This window comes from Macrobrachium nipponense, chromosome 14 (genome assembly GCF_015104395.2).
Source record: "Macrobrachium nipponense isolate FS-2020 chromosome 14, ASM1510439v2, whole genome shotgun sequence".
Taxonomy (NCBI): domain Eukaryota; kingdom Metazoa; phylum Arthropoda; class Malacostraca; order Decapoda; family Palaemonidae; genus Macrobrachium; species Macrobrachium nipponense.
Genome location: NC_087207.1, coordinates 51,480,033 through 51,487,397, shown reverse-complemented (window position 1 = coordinate 51,487,397; position 7,365 = coordinate 51,480,033).

The window sequence follows — 7,365 nt, the reverse complement described above, 5'->3', positions numbered from 1 at the left end:
CAAGCCTCGTGTTAGAAATCGCTTACGACGTACGTATACGCAGACACATATACTATTTATACTACACCCCGACAATGCTCACACAAGACCTTGATCTACAGAGGAACTCTATCAGCATTCCCCGAGTCTGAAGGCTGTTACGAGTCTCCCCTCAGTGACATTTGGTTATTGAAGGTCTGATCGACTGGAATGGTCGCTATTACAGCGGCGAAATGAGTTCATTTGGCGTCTAGATTGAGCCTGCAAACATATTGGGAACACCTACTGCTCACGTAGTATAATTGAAATGAGTTTGTGTTGTGCATTAGCGCTGATTATCGATCGACTTCCCGTGCTGTGTAGCCGTGTTGCCATTGAGTTGGTCATCTTATTTTTTAATTATATTGATCTAATGGCTTGTTGCCCACTCGTCTTTCCAGGAATTGAATTTTTTTTTTAATTTATTTATGGAATAATAATAAATATTCCGATATCGCAGAATAAACTGAGTCATTAGATCATAAAGGATTTTTTATTTTATTTTAGAACGAAAATATATTTAATTATAGATTACTAATGCCTTACATTCAGTTGAAATATATATTATATATATAATATATATATATAGTATATGTGTGTGTGTGTGTGTGTGTGTGTGTTGTGTGTGTGTATGTGGGTGTGCGTTTTGTCCTGTGTTTGTATGTCGGTTTCTCAACAAGAAGGATTTCAAGAACATTATGTCATGAAGGAACTGAATGATAAGGAAAATATATATAAGAATATATCTTTTTACACTTTCGTTATTGCTTTGTTTTACCGAGGAGAAATATAAATGTAAAGAGAAAATAATATAATTCAGTTAACAATACAAGAACATACGACCAAACGATAAACAGAACACTCAAGCAAACATCGAAGTATAGAGAAACTATAGTAGATTCACATCTGATGTTTAGGCCCGTCCATTACGACGCTCCTAATTGGCTGTTGATAAGCCAATCACAAGGCTGGAAACTCTCAGTCCCTCGATAGCGTTCACATAGGCAAGAAGTATGTTCCACCTCTCCTGAGGGATACGTCTTTCAAAAGTATCCCTCAAGAGAGGTGGAACATACATCCTACCTATGTGAACTCTCTCTCGAGAGACTGAGAATTTCACAGCCCTGTGATTGGCTTATCAACAGCCAATCAGGAGCGTCGTAGGGGGACTGGCCTAGACATCAGATGCAGGGTTGATGTGAATCTACTATATATAGTAAAGGCAAGGCATCCGATTTTACTTTTGCCTCGGTACACCAATTTCTTGTAAGGGCAAAAATGGGCAAAAGATATCCTTTTTTTTTATTACTTCCTCGGCAGCGATTGTACTATGAGGAGCTCTCTCTCTCTCTCTCTCTCTCTCTCTCTCTCGTCCGGTTCATAAAAGCTATTCTTCCGAAGGATTGATCCCTTCGGGAGATGTAAAGGCTCATGGGGCCGCGTTTTATGACCTGATTATGGAAGATTACACAGCTAAAGATCATATAACGGGGGAAAATCAGGTCGGGGAATTTCCCTGGTTCGTCAGATGAAGTCTTCACAGCACAACAGTTTTTTTTTATTTTTTTATTTTTTTTTTAGGTGAAAGACAGATGAGTGGTGGTAGGATGGGAGGAGGGGATGTGGGGAAGATGGGTAAGGGGAAGGGAGAGACAAGAGAGAGAGGGGGGAGGGAGGAGGGGGTAGCATCCTTTGTTGAGCAGCATTAATGAAATTTTGCGCTAAGCAAAGGCCGGGTACACAATAGGCATTATAGAGAAAATTAATTTTTTTTTTTTTTGCATGAACGTTACTCTGATAAGTTCTCGGGGTCCATGAATTTATATCGTTTTAAGATTAGCAGCAAATATTAGTCGTACTAATGATAATAAACAAAGAGGTAAGCTAATACTAGTACAGGTTGAAAAATTTAAGTTAATAATAATGTATCATGAATTACAAATCTCAGTAAACTGATATAAAAATGTATTCACATTATAATATATATATATATATATATATATATATATATATATATATATATATATAGAGTTATAATTCAGAGAAGAAATTTGCCCCGGTCGGCTTTGGCGTCTTTCGAAGAGGTAATTTTACATAACGGCCTCAAAGAGGCCGGAACACACACACACACACACACAAATACGCTTTGAGGCCGGAACACACACACATAAGTAAATACATACATATATGTACGTATGTATGTATTTATGTCTAAGCACATGGGATTAAATGTTACAACAATATTTCTACTTAACAAGGGATTAAAAAAATATAGAAAAAAATACAAGCTGAAAAACATTTCTGTTGCTTCTAAGCACAGAAGACTGACCATTTAATAATACTGAGCCGAGGATTCTACGACCCGTATCCTGGGTTAATTCATCTTTAATATAACTAACGGGCTGTTAAATCCTTGCGTTGCACAACTAAGCGTCACAGAAGCGAGGCTTTCATTGCCAAGGAAAGTTTAGATCTCTCTTTATCTTAAATAATAAATATTTAGAGAGAAAATGTGAAGGGTAACTTCTGTATAAAGGATATGTACAAAACTGTATTTAATAAAAGCAAAAAGACTAAACATTTTTCGTATATAAATATGTACAAAACTGCATTTAACAAAAGCAAGAAGACAAAACATTTTAAATAAATATATACGTAGATTCTAGTATTCTAATACAAACCATAGCTGTTACATTAAGAAATAGGTAGTTAACGGGATACTGTTTGCAATTTTTCGCAATAACTAATAAATGAAATATTAGATAAATCGAATGATTGTTTTTTTCGAAATAGTGATTTTTATTTCCAAAGAGGGTTTATTTCCAATAAATAATTAATAATAATAATAATAACTAATAATAATAATAATAATAATAATAATAATTAATAATAATAATGCTGGAAACAGGCCTTCTTCAAACATGCTTTATTAAAAACAGTTCCTTAAATTCTGTCATTGTTTTTTTTTTTTTTTTTCTTTTTTTACAAAATAATAATAATAGTATGACTACCATGCCCGGCCTGTCGAAGAGACTCTCATGCCACGCCCAAGAGGGGGCTATCATATAAGCAGCTGGACTCACCTCGCCATCTTCAGTCTTCATCCTTCACCCACCTCCGCCCAAGAGGATGTCTGAGGTTTTATTCAGACGAAACGTCCGGAAAGAATCGAAAGAATAGAACAGAAATAGAATTTAACATCAATTCTATCTGCAATAAACTCTTACGGGCGGGGTGATGTACCCAAAAATTTAACTACCCCCGCTGAAATTTTTTACAATAAAAACCAATCGTTTTGACCTAATTGAATATGTCAACCTTCGGTTGCGTTGCTCACCAGTTTGTTAAGCAACAGTGAAAAAGCAAAATAATTGAAAAATAGAGAAGAACCTGTATAAAATTAATGCAGCTGAGGCAGCAATCACTTTTAATAAAACATGTTTAAAAGAGGGTTTACTTCCAGAATACAACAACAACAATAATAATAATAATAATAACAATAATAATAATAATAATAATAATAATAATAATAATACTGGAAACAGACCTTCTTTCTAAAATGTTTATTAAAACAATTCTGTAAATTCTGCCATGTTTTTAATATAATAATAATAATAATAATAATAATAATAATTCCTTGGGAAAGGATCTTTACCATAATTTCCTCAGTCTACTCAGCTGTAAAATGAGTTACCTATCCCTGATGGGGTAGGGTCCAGCTATGGGTTAAATAGCAAAAACTCAGCAATGATGGAAAGAAATGAAGGAATAAACCACAACGACGTAAATGGAACCTCTGGCAACAGAGGAGCTTCGTCCGGCAACCAGGTATTCAACCCAATTGAAGGGGAAGACGGTCAGGTACTTGAGGGCGTCATCAAGCAACTGATCACCACAAAGACAGTAATCAACGCCTGAGATTGGAGCTACAGAGGCAAAAAGGCAGAAAATGGACAGAGAAGAAAATAAGGAAATATGGAGATGCTACATCAGAAAGCAACCCGACGGAGAGCGGATATAGAAGAAGATTGGTCAACATCTGGAATGAGAGGATAACACAAACAGAGCAGAGGTGGCAGACCAAGTAAGGAACATAAAGAAAAAGAACTGGCTCTCCCCAACAGAAAGAGAAGAACTGGAAAGGGAAATGTCACACGACAACGAATTACACGAAGACGAACTGAGAAACGTAGCCACAGAAGACGACAGGGAGGATGAGTATCAAACAACGACACACGAAGAAACACCGACGAAGTAACAGAGAGGAATAAGGAATGGGTAGAAAAGATTAGACAATGGATGGAGCCAGATACAGAGAGAACAAAGATCCCCTCCATGAAAGCCTACAAACACCAAGAAATTAAATTAAGGGAGAAAACAAGTGAGGTCAATGAAATAATGGGCATAATACAGACCACCAGTATCACAGAAACAAATAACTTGACATATGCAGGAGCAAGATTAGTAGCAGAACTGATGGAATTCGAACACCAACACCACCAGCACAACCAACCCAACAGAAACCAAAACAGCAACCTCCTTGGAAAAGGCGCCTAGAAAAGCAAATCATGGTGATGAGATCTGACTTGAGTAAACTGAAAGAGATGGCAGAAAAAAGGCTAAGAAGCAAGAAAAACAAGGGAGGAACTCAACGAGAAATACAAAGTACAAGAGAGGGGACCTAAAACAACACAATAGAAGATGTAAAACAGAGGCTTAAGGCCAAAGCACATAAGATCCAACGGTACATGAACAGGAATAAGGGATACCAACAGAACAAACTATTCGGAAACCAACCAGAAAAGACTATACAGCCAACTAAGAGGGGAAGACAACCACCCAGAAATTCCTGAAGCCGAACCAAGTAAGAGACTCTGGGAAAAAACATATGGGAGCATCTCCGGTATCACACAACAAACATGCAACATGGACTACCAGGAAGTCAAGAATAAGAAGAAACAGGGAGAATAAAACAAAGATTCACAGGACATCACGACAGACACAGTCAGACACCAACTAAAGAAAATGCCAAACTGGAAAGCCCCAGGTCCCGATGAAGTCCATGGATACTGGCTCAAAAACTTCAAGGCCCTACACCCACGAATAGCAGAACAACTCCAGCATTGTATCTCAAATCAACCAAGCACCCAAATGGATGACCACAGAAGAACATCCTTAGTACAAAAAAGACAAGAGTAAGGGAAAATATAGCCAGTAACTACAGGCCTATCACCTGCCTACCAATAATGTGGAAGTTACTAACAGGTATCATCAGTGAAAGGCTATACACTACCTAGAGGAGGACAACACCCCATCCCCCACCAACAGAAAGGCTGCAGAAGGAATTGGTAGGGGCACAAAAAACCAGCTCCTGATAGACAAAATTGTTAATAAAAGGAGAACAGTAGGAAAGGAAAACCAACCTAAGCATGGCATGGATAGACTATAGAAAGCCTTCGACATGATACCACACACATGGCTAATAGAATGCCTGAAAATATATGGGGCAGAGGAAAATACCATCAGCTTTCCTCAAAAATACAATGCGCAACTGGAATACAATACTTACAAGCTCTGGAATAAGACTAGCAGAGGTTAATATCAGGAGAGGGATCTTCCAGGGCGACTCACTGTCCCCACTACTCTTCGTAGTAGCCATGATTCCATGACAAAAGTACTACAGAAGATGGATGCCGGGTACCAACTCAAGAAAAGAGGCAACAGAATCAACCATCTGATGTTCATGGACGACATCAAGCTGTATGGTAAGAGCATCAAGGAAATAGATACCCTAATCCAGACTGTAAGGATTGTATCTGGGACATCAGGATGGAGTTTGGAATAGAAAAATGCGCCTTAGTCAACATACAAAAAGGCAAAGTAACGAGAACTGAAGGGATAAAGCTACCAGATGGGAGCAACATCAAAGACATAGATAGACAGGATACAAATACCTGGGAATAATGGAAGGAGGAGATATAAAACACCAAGAGATGAAGGACACGATCAGGAAAGAATATATGCAGAGACTCAAGGCGATACTCAAGTCAAAACTCAACGCCGGAAATATGACAAAAGCCATAAAACACATGGGCAGTGCCAGTAATCAGATACAGCGCAGGAATAGTGGACTGGACGAAGGCAGAACTCCGCCAAGCATAGATCAGAAAACCAGGCAACATATGACAATACACAAAGCACTACACCAGAGCAAATACGGACAGACTATACATAACACGAAAGGAAGGAGGGAGAGGACTACTAAGTATAGAGGACTGCGTTAACATCGAAAACAGAGCACTGGACAATATCTGAAAACCAGTGAAGACGAGTGGCTAAAGAGTGCATGGGAAGAAGGACTAATAAAACAGACGAAGACCCAGAAATATACAGAGACAGGAGAAAGACAGAAAGAACAGAGGACTGGCACAACAAACCAATGCACGGAAACAATACATGAGACAGACTAAAGAACTAGCCAGCGATGGACAATTGGCAATGGCTACAGAGGGGGAGAGCTAAAGAAGGAAACTGAAGGAATGATAACAGCGGCACAAGATCAGGCCCTAAGAACCAGATATGTTCAAAGTACGACTAGATGGAAAAGCATAACATCTCTCCCATAAATGTCGGAAAGTGCAAATCGAAAAATGAAACCATAAACCACATAGCAAGTGAATGCCCGGCAACTTGCACAGAACCAGTACAAAAAGAGGCATGATTCAGTGGCAAAAGCCCTCCACTGGAGCCTGTGCAAGAAACATCAGCTACCTTGCAGTAATAAGTGGTACGAGCACCAACCTGAAGGAGTGATAGAAAACGATCAGGCAAAGATCCTCTGGGACTATGGTATCAGAACGGATAGGGTGATACGTGCAAACAGACCAGACGTGACGTTGATTGACAAAGTCAAGAAGAAAAGTATCACTCATTGATGTCGCAATACCATGGGACACAGAGTTGAAGAGAAAGAGAGGGAAAAAATGGGATAAGTATCAAGACCTGAAAAGAAAATAGAAATAAGAAGGATATGGGATATGCCAGTGGAAATTGTACATAATCATAGGAGCACTAGGCACGATCCCAAGATCCCTGAAAAGGAACCTAGAAAAACTAGAGGCTGAGTAGCTCCAGGACTCATGCAGAAGAGTGTGATCATAGAAACGGCACACATAGTAAGAAGAGTGATGGGACTCCTAAGGAGGCAGGATGCAACCGGAACCCCACACTATAAATACCACCCAGTCGAATTGGAGGACTGTGATAGAGCAAAAAAAAAAAAAAAAAAAAAAAAAAAAATAATAATAATAATAATAATAATAATAATAATAATAATGGAAACCAACC